The following is a 13,914-nucleotide window of genomic DNA, read 5'->3' as shown; positions in this document are numbered from 1 at the left end:
ATTCGGAAATGCTTCTAGAGAGGTTAGTAGTACTCAGGTCAATCTCAGAAGAAATTAAATTCAGCTTTTATTTATAGTGGAATTTGTCACTGCGTACACTGTTTGACATCTGCTAAGGAAAGAGACATTGCTGGACAGGAATAATCACAAGAAATGACAGACGACAGATATCAAAGTACATACGTAAAAGAGATAGGGTGGTATATTTATAAATAAAAATTATACAAGTTTCACCATGGGAAAGTAAGATTATAGATAAAAGAAACTTTCAAATTTGACACAGGTCAGACTCCCAACGTAAAGGTGAAATCGGACTCTTATTGAGGAACATGCCCTCCTCAACCACTAATTCATATTTTGCACCTGTTATTCACGTTCGATATCAACCTGTTGAGGAGTCCTTGGAGCTTATTGTGTCATCCCCCCCTCAAGGCAGTTTTCAGCCCTTGCACGGTTCGGCGAATGAGTGGTCGTTCAGAAACACGTCTGCTAAGACAATCGCAGCCACTCTCCTTAGGGTTTAGGTCTGAGGAGTAAGCAGGCCGTTCCACACGTTCAGTATCTTCATTTTCAAGTATGACACCTCGTACGGTTATGTGTGGGCGGACACTGTCCTCCGTGAACAGGAAGTCGGAAAAGACCACACACCTCAAAAGACGGATACGATCCAGAACAATCTCCCTGCCATACCACTGTGCTGTAACGATATCTGGCGCCATTGTGCATAATGCCTACCCACACTGTAACTGCTAGGTCATTCCGATGATGTTCATGAACTTTCTGTGCTGTGCAATGTGTTCCCCTCTCTCCCCAGAGTAACTGGTGGCCAGAATTGATTGCCACAGTGAAACGGGATTCCTCGGAGGACGTCATTCTGCATGACGCTTGCTCATCCCAACTAACGTGCTCCCTACACCAACGAACTCTTTCTCAACGACGACGTGCCTTATGTGGGATGAATTTAAAAGGCTTCTGAGAATGTAGACCAGTCTGTCTTAACCACTGCGAGGTGGTTGTGGCAGAGATACGTATAACTGTAGCAAATCAAAGATATGCAGCAATGTGCCGAGGAGTGAGGTGTCTGTTCCTTTTCACCACTAGGTACACATATCTCTCTTGCGGTGAGGTGGTCGATCTAAGACCACCTGCATGCTTTCGCATGGCATTACCACCTTCAACGGCGTTTTTTACTCGTGAGATGAAGCTGCAGGACATACGCCTTGCTGTAACCACAGTAGTGACGCACTGACCGGCTTGGAGCCATCAGCTGCTCGTCCACTATCATTAAGCGCTGAATGATGTGCCGCGCGGGGTAGCCGCGCAACCGCGCGGTCAATTGCGCCTCGCCACAGTCCGCGCGGCTGCCCCCGTCGAAGGTTCGAATCCTCCCTTGAGCGTGGGTGTTTGTGTTGTCCTTAGCTTAAGTCAGTTTACGATAGATTAAGTAGTGTGTAAGCCCAGGGATTGATAACCTCAGCAGTTTGGTCCCATAGGAACTTACCACAAGTTTCCAAATACTGAAATGATGTCTTGCAGCCGGCCGGAGTGGCCGTGCGGTTCTGGACGCTACAGTCTGGAACCGAGCGTCCGCTACGGTCGCAGGTTCGAATCCTGCCTCGGGCATGGATGTGTGTGTTGTCCTTAGGTTAGTTAGGTTTCAGTATTTCTAAGTTCTAGGGGACTGATGACCTCAGAAGTTAAGTCCCATAGTGCTCAGAGCCATTCGAACCATTTTTTAAATGGATGAATGCTGCGGCTGCTTCTGGATTAGTGCATGTTATTAACGGCAGTTCCTCCGCGAATGTGGGTGTGCGGTAAATGTGGAGTTAAAAACCTGCATGATCAGCGAACTAGGAAGTAGCCAGCATACACAGGAATATACTTAGCTCATTACATAATGGTCAAACAAGACGTCTGATTTTAAGGCGTACAGCGGATCATACACAGACACAGTTCGTACTTTGGTGCCAATAAAGATTACGTTGCTGTTAAACTGAATCGTCAGGAAAAATTGAAGCGGTACTACTAGTACCCTTTATTGATGAGTCATTTGAGAGCGACATGAATGACAATTGCAGATAGAAAATGAAGTATTTTGTTAATTACACGTTACTATTAACGTAACATCACTGTTTATTTTAATTTTTTTTATTCGCGTACCCCAAGCTTTGGATATAGGAAAACCAGAGTTTTACTTCAATCAACTTCGTGTTAGGTCATGTTTCCTGATCCTTTCCATGACAGTCCTACTATAAGTGAGAGCGTAATGACGCGTGAAAGAAATAAGAACTAGAAAGTTGAAGGTAGCTCCAAAGACAGGTAGTAGGGCAGTAGGCTCCCCAATGCAGAAACCAGCTAGGGTCAAAGCAGGAATGGCCTGCGATACTTCAGACAGATCAGTTCGGTAGAGTACAGAAGGCACCGGTCGGCTTTCAGCCAAGGAGAGCGAGTGATTCGAACAAGGGGTGCTGGGTCCGGCCGGCAGCGCTCTGGAATGTTACTCTTAGACAGAGTGCGCTGGGGAGAGGACGTACCGCGGAGGCGTTGATCATTTTAGGTGCAGAAGTACTGAACGAGGAAATAATTCTTTTAATTTTGGTATACTGAGTGCTTTTCTAGGCCATAGCAATAACTGGTTTCTACTCCTATCAGGAATTACTTCTTGCGGCGTTAAGGCAAACAACAGCACTTCGGTTGTTTTTCGCTACAGTATACATTATTTCAATCCGTGGTATACATTTTGTGGTGAGAAATTAAAATTTTATGGTGTTTTCTTTGTGATGTGTATTGGGCACACATTGCCGCGTTTTCCCATGTGGCACATCAGTGTCCCCAGGATTGCACACAGGTATGCATTCAGTCAGCAAATAAGGATAGTAACTGCTGTAGATTTAAGAAAAAATTAAGATACATTTTCTGAAATAAGAGGGAAGTGTTTTCTGAAAGTTTTGTAAATTTCCAGGTGGTTTTCTTTGTGCGAACAATGAGGGATACTGCTCACATCACGAGGCATGTGAGGGTGGCTGCTGTCCTAGTAGATACATGATCACTATATTCCACCACTCCATGAACTCATTAGTGCAATTCTTATTTTCTCTCGTAATTTTTGTAGACTTTGTGATAGTATCGTGTCCTACCGCGCCACGTTTACGACACTGGACGGCCTAACCACTTGTTTAGTTTGTGCTTTGTTTGGATAGACACTCAAATATTTCGAATGATCATCCCATGCAGCCATCCCTGTAGTGTTAAAACCAGACCTTTTGCCATAACATTTCTAGTGAGAGAAGCAACTTTGCTCGCTTCCACCAACTTGCGCTGGAATCGGATGTACCGCGACGACACAGATCACGGCAGTTGTTGAAAAGATGCACTTTAATTACGTTTACCACTAATAAGTCTGATAACGTGTAATTCTACTGGTGCGGTCTCTCAATTTGCTTATGGGAATTTCTACTTGCAGCCCAGTTCGTAGCCTATCTGTTTTCTCGCGTTTGCAATTTGCGTAGCCAATAGAATAGCGGCGCCTTGAGTAAATTTGTGTGTGTATGTGTGGTGATGTTATCGGGTTGATTAGAGAGAGGGGAAAATGTTAATCGCACATACTTCCACACAGTGTGGCCCACAGTATTATGAAATGAGAGACCAGTTGCGTAGTTCACTGAGATTTTCAAATGGTCAGATTAATGTGTGTAGAGTCAAATGTGGGTAGAATCGAATAAACGAGAGTTTTGTTTAAAGAATAAATGCACGATCTGCCTCAATCAAAATTATGAAGTTGTAATCGAAAATGAGACCTCCTTTTGTAACCAAATCCATATAAAAACCAATCGATATGCAGTGTAAGATAGTTACTACTGCCATAAAAGATGTTCTGTGATAGTGATTATTGAAGACAATTTTCGTATCAGGTTCAGACAGTTGTTATATCCATATCTCACGCACGCTTGTAACACGCAGTTACCGCCTCTCCCCTCCCCCCTGCCCTCCTTGCTTTGTTTGGTGTGCAAGGATAGTTATCCGTTGCGCACATTTTTTTCTTTAAAAGTAGTCAAATTCATTTGGGCTTTATGTGAACTTCCTAGCGTCCCTAACCGCAGCACATGGTAAGGAAGGTAATTTGTAAGACAGCATCATAATTAAAGAGAAGGCACAAGCTTTGAAGATACAAGCTTTTGCTGTATGTCTGGCAATATTAAGAACCACCGGCTGGAGAGTAAACGTGGTGAATCACTGAACAATGGAAGGAGCTGCTAAGGTGTTGAGGAATAATGATGTATTTTTGGAGTTCCTTTCGTAATAACATGGGGTGCAGATATTGCACAATATCATACTACCTTTGTCAGCTGAGGACACTAACACAAAAAGGCTGATCTCAAGAGATTAGCAGTGAATTACAGATATGACAAAAGTAAGTAGAAGAAAACGACCGTAACACAAGAAATATTTCAATTGATTGATGAAAGAATGAAATACAAAATAGAAAATGAAAAGAATGCCGCTACAGATCACCGACAAATAATATTATGAGGAAATCCGAAGAAATTGAAACGAAAAGGCTGCAGAAAAAAGGCAAGAAGAAGAACAACACTAAATGGTCGCGTAGAGGGACTGATTCAGTGCGTAGAGTAATAAAAGCAGCTTTTGGAGAATTAAAGTGCTAATGCGTCAACATTAAGTGTGCTCGGGGAACTACACTGTTAAATTCTCAAGAGTTTGAGGAATTAGGCAGAAAGACTGTTAAAGGTCTCATGATTGGAAGAGGTGTTTCATAAGTGATTGAATAAGAACCAATATTGTGCTTGGAGCACATAGGTGATCCACTAATAGGATAAATGTATAAAATAGCTTAGACAGATTTTAACTCAAATAAGGAAAAAGGAATTGATAAAATTTCTAAAGGTTTCTGTCTCGAGACCTTAGGACGACGTTTGTTTAAGAATTTTTGTGGTATTCCGATGGCTCGAACTGACAGAATTCTCAAAGATTCACTCCCCATTGCTGGCACCGCACTGTATATTACTCCACCACAGGTAATAAATGATGAATCATTGAGAATTACAGCCATTTGAGATATCATTAAACAAATGTCGGTGGAGGATCCCGATACGAAACACGGAGAGCAGAGCGCTGACATGTGACTACAATCATCAACAATTTTTTTCGAAATTAGAGAAAGAAAACTGAGTCAGCAACAAGGCCGTTCTACTTTTGACGGAACATTAACCGCTGACGTTTTAAATCAGGATAAGGGTGAAGACAAATGAAGTACTGTGAATGAATCTGTAGATTTAGAAGAAACGGACGACAATTTAAAGTGCAGGAATCACTATGAAACATTCAGAAGAATTCAGAGCCATGCAGCGTTTGTACTTTACCTGTTACGTCAAAGAAGAAGGTGAAATAATACGTTTCTGACGAGAGATTAAAATTCAAGATTCTCTGACAACATGTCTATCCTCTGTGAGCGTTGCGCGACTTCCGAATGTAATTAACAGTATTGTGCACAGAAAATTTAAAGACGAAAATATTGCGGAGTAACAGAATCCAGACCAGTGGCGTACTTAAGACGAAATCATGTGCGCATATGACTGACGAAGTAGTTCTGCTAACTCGGAGGGAAATTTACGCATAACGAATAAAGCAAGACAGACGTAAGAAAGAGAGTATAGCGGGCAGGCAAAGGATTCCAAGCGAAGTAAGGAGGCTAGTAGGAATCGTAAACGTTACTTTGTGAACAGAGAACTGAGAACGTACATCTCTGCACAGCACAGTACGGAACTCAATAACGAGAAATGAGAAGAATTGAAAACAAGAAATCCGAAACGTTTGAGATGTGGCGTTACAAAAGGTTACTGAAAAATTATTAGGATTTGTCGAAGGAAAAGCAACAGTGAAAAATGGAGTGAAACGTGGAGTGTTTGATATAAAAAGAAACTATAATTAACTAGAAATCATTTGATATTGCCAAAACTGTATGTTATACTACGTTCTAACCACTGTTTGTTTCCTTCCGTTTTGAGAACGACAATTTCAGTTCCCTCTCATTTGCTCTCTTAATTTTCTTTCATCTTTTTGAAGTGTCGCAATTTCCTCTTCAGACAACATCATATCTGTTTTCTTACTGCATATGTCTGAGAAACTTCCCAATATAGCAATTTCTTCTTAAAGAAGCTCTTTCACTTGCTTCTTCTTCTTTTCATTTTTTTTTTCCCAAATTCTTTTAACGTTTCGAACTCAAAGAGATACCTGGCGATCTGCTTTATTAGCCTACCGTCGCCAATATTGCAGGAAATTTCCTTACTATTTCTTTAATTTTTTCTGTATTAGGACATATTTCGCATTCCTTCTTAATTTCTATGTTTTTATATCCATTCTCATTATATGCAGATTTAGATTTTAATAGGAAAGACAAACAAGTGATCACTTATCGATTGTGTGATTGCTGTTGGACTTTGACTGTAGAAGACAATAAATCAAAAATAATGGTATCATTATTTGCGCCGAAGTGTAAGATAACACGCCAGAAATTTATATAAATGAAGAGTCAAGTGTCTTCGAATACTTCCATTACTTCTCCAATCAATTTCCTTAACCACAGTGGGAAAAGAGACCTTCCCTAAACGTTGAAAACGGCCTCGTACACAACAAAATGTAAATGCAGGCCGATATATGGACGACATGAAAAAGAGCCAATACTACAAACTTTGCATCGGAGAATGTAGTACCGTCTCACAGAAAAAATCTCCTACTGTTACACATATGCAAAAATTAGTTTTTAGAACGTTGCTTCTTGGCCAAAGAGAAGACATCAGAATGATTTCTGCTACATGAGAAGGCATACAATTCGTTACAATACTTTTACAGATTCGTGCTTTTCAAAAACGTCGAAATAGTCAGTGTGAGAATTTTACCACCAAAGTGTTTCAAAACGACGCAGCATATATTCAGCTTCTACAGTATATGCAACATTTGAATCTGAAAATGAGAGAGCTATTCATTCTCTTTAATTCTCTCTATTTCTCATTTTAATTCTCGTTTATAAATATTACGCTCGAGGAGCCAAGATATAAGCAACTGTCTGTTACATATCAACCACAGCGCTCTTTAAGGGGAAGTAAAAATCTTATAAACATGACTCCATCATCGCGCCATCGATTTCCAGAGAAAGGGGGCTTTTAAATCACTAATGGCAGTCGAATTAATAATTTACCACTAAGTTTCCTGGACGCAGAGGGTCACGGGCTACATTTACGGGCAGCGGCAGGCTGGTGCTGTTAAGAAGCTTTCCCTGTTTCTTGTCCCTCCATTTTGCTTTGAACTCCCATTAAGAGGAGACAAATTAATTACAGTGGTTTCAATAATTCACCACTGAACTGGAAGGTACAGTAGAACCAGAATTGAAGACTCATCACGCAAGAGCAGTTCACTTTCTCCTAGATGGACAAAATCATGCAGTTTTAATCGTGATATAAATAGAGACAGTTCGTGCTGCTGTACTGCTAGGATGTATGTATAATATTACGAAGAGCGTTTTTAAGGTAGGAACTATCAGGTAAATTCAAGGACGAGCAAATATGAAATTGTTGTATCGAAATGTATAGAGAGAGATTATTTTGTTATCAGGACAAATGCTTCTTAAAACAACCATGTTGCTGTCAATGGGTCACAGACTCATTTGTTGCAGCTACCTTCGCTAGTCTATCCCGTGAAAGCCTCTTAATCTCAACTTAATTATCGCAATCTGCATCTCTTTGACTATGCTAACTACAGGTAAGACTTGTTTTACCTCTACAATTGTTACACCTTCCACTCACTTTCCTTAGTTACGCAAAGGACGAGTCCTTGACGTCTCAGGATGTTTCCTATCAGCTGTTCTCTTCTTTAAGTCATATTGTGTTATAAATTTATTTTCTTTCCAGTTAGATTCCGCTCCTCTTCATTACATATCCAATATACTCATCTACACCATTGCTCTGCAGCACCACTTTTCAAACGGTCCCTTTCTCTCCTTCTGTGAACCATTTACTGTCTAAGATTCGCTTTTATTGAAGGATACACTTGAGGTACACAATTTCTTAAAGGGCACCCACACGACGGATTTACGCTTGATGCCAGAAATTCTTTTCTTCCTATTGGTACTCTGCATTTTACACTATACGATCAAATGTATCAGAACACCTAATAGTCGATCTTAGTATGAGGTGTGTCCACCTTTATGACAACTTGAAATCTGCTGGTGACACTGTCAATGCGGTATCTCAGTATCTTTTGGAGGAGTGGGAGTCCAAGAGCCGATACCAGAGAAGCTATTGTAGCTGGACGCCGTGCGAAGTCGACGTTCTAACTCAACTGAGAGATGTTTTATCGGATTTAGGTTTGGCATGTGGACAGGCCACTCCGTTTCAGGAACGTTATGTCGACAATCAATTGCCTCACAAATGCTGCCTTTTGACAGTGTTCATTAAAAAAAGAAAAAATGCGTGTGAAATCTTATGGGACTTAACTGCTAAGGTCAGCAGTCGCTAAGCTTACACACGACTTACCTAAATTATCCTAAGGACAAACACACACACCCATGCCCGAGGGAGGACTCGAACCTCCGCCGGGACCAGCCGCACAGTCCACAACAGCAGCTTTTAGACCGCTCGGCTGATCCTGCGCGGCGCGTTCATTTCCATAGTACTAAAACATTCATCGCCTCCGAAGTGCTCCGCTGTTGTTCGCGGTAGAATATGGTGTAAAATTTGTTCATATCTTTCCGTATTTAGAATTTTTCTAAGGGCAATGAGGCAACCACTCCATAGCCCAGAGAAAGACATCCATACCGTAACACCACATCCTGTTAGGCCTGTCTGTGATGGCGAGAAATATTCTCGTGGCATCTGTCCCAATACCTTCCATCGGCTTGCCAGAGATTATAGTGTGATTCATCACTCCAAATCATGCGTTTCCAGTACAGTGGCTTCGCTCTTTACAAGACCTCAAGCGTTCCACGGAAATGTGTGTTTTATTAGGAGCTTCCCGGCAGTTGTGTGCTGTTATCTTTAACTGCCCTGACTTAGTAACTGCGCTAGCTTGACTTCAGGTAGCACTCAGATATGATTCCTTCCGCTGATTTCTTGCTATTTATTACAACCACCCTTCACAATGGTTAAATGTCCCTGTCAATAGTACATAAGGAGTGACTTGTTTTGGTTTAAGGGGCGTAGTTCCTACGCTTTTTAACTTCGCAATCACGTCTCCACCAGTCGTGCCGGTCAGTTTCAGAAGGGCTAAAAAGTCCCTGACGGATTTGCTATTCAAGTGACATCCAATGACTAGGCCATGTTCGAAAACATAAGTGGGCCCATTCCGCTATCACGTCTTCTCTACTGACAACACAAAACTCCTCGCCTCTATGAGTATTCAATGGTCTGGGTTATGTAGCATCTTGTGGTCAGTTCCATGTTACAGAGGTATGCCCGAATTGTTTCGATCACGAAATACATGTCCTCTCCATTTCGATTATTAGTAGTGGGTCACTGCAGGTTCTGGCAGAAAATGCACTCTCAACATCAGAAATTCCTTATCAGAACAAAGAATTTCCTTTTATAAAGGCCATTGCCAGAAATCTGTAATTATCACATCCAGCCGTGACCACCAAGGTGGCTCCCAGGATCCTGACAAAATCGCGCCATTGCTTTGTGAAGCCCCCCCCCCCCCCCCTGCACGCACCGCCACCCTCTGCGCCCCTGTGCTTCACACTTGCCATCTGCATGCTTGCCACTCTTTGATAAATTTTTGATACTGTCAATCAATTGCGCGCAAGCTCCCCATTCTTTGAGCAGTTTTAATTTCATTGCATGAGTGCTGACATGTGCTGTTCAGCATGAAACACTGCCAGCAGCAATACTATCCGCTACCAGATAGGAAAAAGAAGACTATCAGAACGTGTTTTATCATTGCACCTGTAATTATGATCACTATTATTATTATTATTATTATTATTATTATTATTATTACATGTGCATGTTCTTGTTATTGTTACAGATAACAATACGCAGGCATTGCGCATATCACAGCAGCAGTTATGATCCACACAGTGTCGCAACTGCAACAGCAGCAACAGCAACAAGCCCCTCACCCAATGTAGATGTTCCTACCTGAACCACAGGAGAATCATCACTCACTGTCTACATCATATCTCCCTGACTTTTCAGACCTGGTTTCTGTAGACTATGGCACAGCACGGCCACAGCAGCTAAGCCCCAAACGGGTAATGTTATCCGCCAACAGGTACAATATGACACCTAGTGGTTCTAAATGCTTGAAAATAGGCCTGCCACATGACAACATCCTTTAAGTAAGTACAGCGGTGGAAAATGCACAATATGTTGGTGCTACAGTGCACTGTTCATTGGATGAGTGGGACTATATGTGAAATATGATGGGATATATTACAGGAAGATGATGGATGTGTATGACATCTCTCATACCCCTATTGACATTTACACATATGGTCATATGGTGCCTGTAGTAGATATGTATTGTGAGACAATGCCAGAATTAATTTCGTGAGACTTAAGTTTATATTTAAAGCATTCAAGTATTCTTAAAGATAGGGAACTATTTTGTCCATTATCAGCTGCAACAGAATGGTTGTGTCACTGGCATCATATGTAAGAGGGGTGTACTATGAACTTCTTGAGTATTTGCAGAACAACTATGTAACCTTAGAACAAGTGGAGCAATGCATTATGCTCGTATTCCTCCTGTACCAATGTATGTTAGCGATGAGGCTGTGTCTATAAACGATTGAAGGCTGAATTTAGTGAAGGAACGTCCATGTATGTAATAGCAGCTATAGGTCTGAATGCTATTCCTGCCGAATTCAAGGCATATAGAAAACAATTATTTTGCCAGTAATGTAAAACTGAAGGATTATGTATAAATAAATACACATGCTCTACCAAGGTTGTTCACTTTTTCTTCCATCCAACTATTACGTTAATGGTGAGGAGGTCAGATAATAAAATTGATATACAAAATTAACTTAGAGTTAATATTAGCAGTAATAAATTATATTATATTAAAAAAGAGACTGCATAAGTGTATCATACTTAGAGACTGCATAAGCACAGAAAGCAGAGAAAGATTTTATACACTATATTAAGGAGAATAGCAACAGCTGATTGAAGCATTATCCATGAAAAGCAGAGATGTATCGTACAAACAGAAGTGGAGACGATTTCATACACAATATTTACACAACATCAAGTGATCAACCACCACAGTTCATAAAATATTTAAGCTGAATACGGACTGTAAAGCCACACACACACACACACACACACACACACACACACACACACACACACACACACACAAAGAGTGTCACTGAAGCGAATAGTGAGAGAAAGGAACGGTTCTGACTGCATCTGCAAAGATGAAGGGTTTATCATCACGGCAAAACAGACTGACTTTCAGTTGCAGTGCAGTATGCACCTCATGGCCTCTCGATCCATAGACTACCTGCTTCACCATATGCAGAGATGCATCACAAAGCAGACACTCCACATTGTCTTCGATTGTGCGAGCTTGTGAGGGTACAGAGTGTACACTGTTAGCCCATCTCTGGGTGGCACCTGCAACTATACAGTATCCAGAGGTCTATGATCTGAGCCCCAAAAACTCTGTTGGCCATTCACCTTATCTTTCATAAGGCCAACACCCTTCTTGTTCTGAGGTATCATACCATAAGGATTATCAGCTGGATATCCAGATCTGGCGAATACCTCACGATTCATCATATAGATTGCAGCCATTCATTAGGTGAATACATCTGTCTGTATCTGTACAATGTAACTTTACATTGGCGAAATATTCCTTCGGAACCTTTAAGTGAAATCGGTACATGGAGAGTGTGGTGAGATCCAGAACATAGACCCAGAACATACATACTGATACAGACAGGTTTAGTGAGCTCCACTGAATCCTTAGCCATCTCCACAGGGATTAGTTCCACACTGGAGATTGTGGACCTCTTAAAATTTGGCCTGGTGATGTAGTCTCTTAATGCCCATCCCATCGGTAAACTAAATGATTATTATGTGATGGCTTTTATCATTTTCTATGTTTTTGCCAAATTTGAATTATTCGTTAGTTTATAAGTACATCTTACAAAATCACAACACAAAATCCCTCTTTTCGGGATTAACATCAATATACTGCTTCAACCAGGGCTGTTAGCCGAAGGAGATGCTACAAGTGATTCTAAGACGCCACGTCCCCAACCTGAATCGCTGTTGAAAGTTTCTACAGCGTACAATGTAACTCTGCTTATTTCCCAGCTTTGTCATCAGCTTGGAGATGGAACCAGTTTGTGGGACTAGGCACTCTGGACACAATGGCAAGCGTCAGTCATTGTCATGAAAATTGATGGGAAACTCCAAATCTGCCTTCAGGATTTATCACCTACCAGCATCAGCAACCAAATATTGAATCTCCTATAAAGAAACATATTAACTTCAGATAAGCTGTTTGTTGTTGATAAATGTTTCTTTTAATATTGTGTCTCTTGAAAGCCATAGCATAGTGTGTGGTGTCACCGCCAGACACCACACTTGCTAGGTGGTAGCTTAAATCGGCCGCGGTCCATTTAGTACATGTCGGACCCGCGTGTCGCCACTGTGTTATCGCAGACCGAGCGCCACCACAAGGCAGGTCTCGAGATACGGACGAGCACTCGCCCCAGTTGTACGGACGACATTGCTAGCGACAATACGGACGAAGCCTTCCTCTCATTTGCTGAGAGACAGTTAGAATAGCCTTCTGCTAAGTCCATGGCTACGACCTAGCAAGGCGCCATTAGCCTTACCTAGTTTGAGAGTTATCGTATAAATGTCTCAAAAAGAACGTTGTAAACCAACAAAGAATAAAGTTAAGTATATTCCAAAGCTACGTATTTTCTTGATAGCAGTCATAACGTATCCTGTTCCAGACTTGACGCCAGTCGGCGTGTGTGTACGCGTGCCTTTCGGTTCCCTTCTTAGTGTGGCGTAACTAGCTTGTTACGCCACAACATAGTGGAAGACAAGACAGAATCCACAATGTATCTGCCTAGGTATCAACTCCAGAATTTCTAAAAAAAACGTTAGAGATTGTGTGCACTTCTGCCTCCATGTACAGTTTAGCATATCCCTCTAAATCAGACGTAATGTGCTCTTGCCAAACATACAGTATCCACCCATACTCCACATCTGTTATGGCAGTGCCTGTGAATTTGCTGGTGACTGTCGTTACATCACGCAATGTGACTTCATGGAGTCTCTACATCGAAAACTAGTATTTATATGGAAATATTGCCAACTTCATCACATGCTGAAACTTCGCTATTATCTGGATATGGAGCTCTGGTGATACGCATATTTTCCCAATGCACTGTCTCAGCAAGTTTTTGAAGAGTTTTTGAGAGAGAGTAAGGTATCATGGTAATGGAGCACTATTCTTGGCGTGATTTGCTTGTACAAACAAATGTATTTTTCTACACTCTCAAATATGATACTGACCTAATCATTCTCCAATCCTAAAGCACCCAAACACTGAGAGAAAAAGTGAGTTTATTTCCATCTCGAATTATCGAATAAGATGGGTATGTGTAGTGACAATTTGTATATTATGTTACATGCATTGTGACCAGCACCATGAAGCTCTCCCATTAGATGACAATTATCTCTGTGTTGCGTTTCCCACTTTACTTTCCAAGGACAACTGACAAATATGCCATTTAGCGGCTTGTTTGTGCAATGCAACATTTTCAGGTATGCTGGTCATTGGAATGTTGTGGCTATAAAGCACATTACCATGTTGTACGAGTTATTAAATTTCAGAAAGCAACAGTGGTGCCGGACTATCCCTGGTCTATGATTCAAA

The sequence above is a fragment of the Schistocerca piceifrons genome, chromosome 7 (genome assembly GCF_021461385.2).
Source record: "Schistocerca piceifrons isolate TAMUIC-IGC-003096 chromosome 7, iqSchPice1.1, whole genome shotgun sequence".
Classification (NCBI taxonomy): Eukaryota; Metazoa; Arthropoda; class Insecta; order Orthoptera; family Acrididae; genus Schistocerca; species Schistocerca piceifrons.
This window is presented reverse-complemented; position numbering follows the sequence as displayed.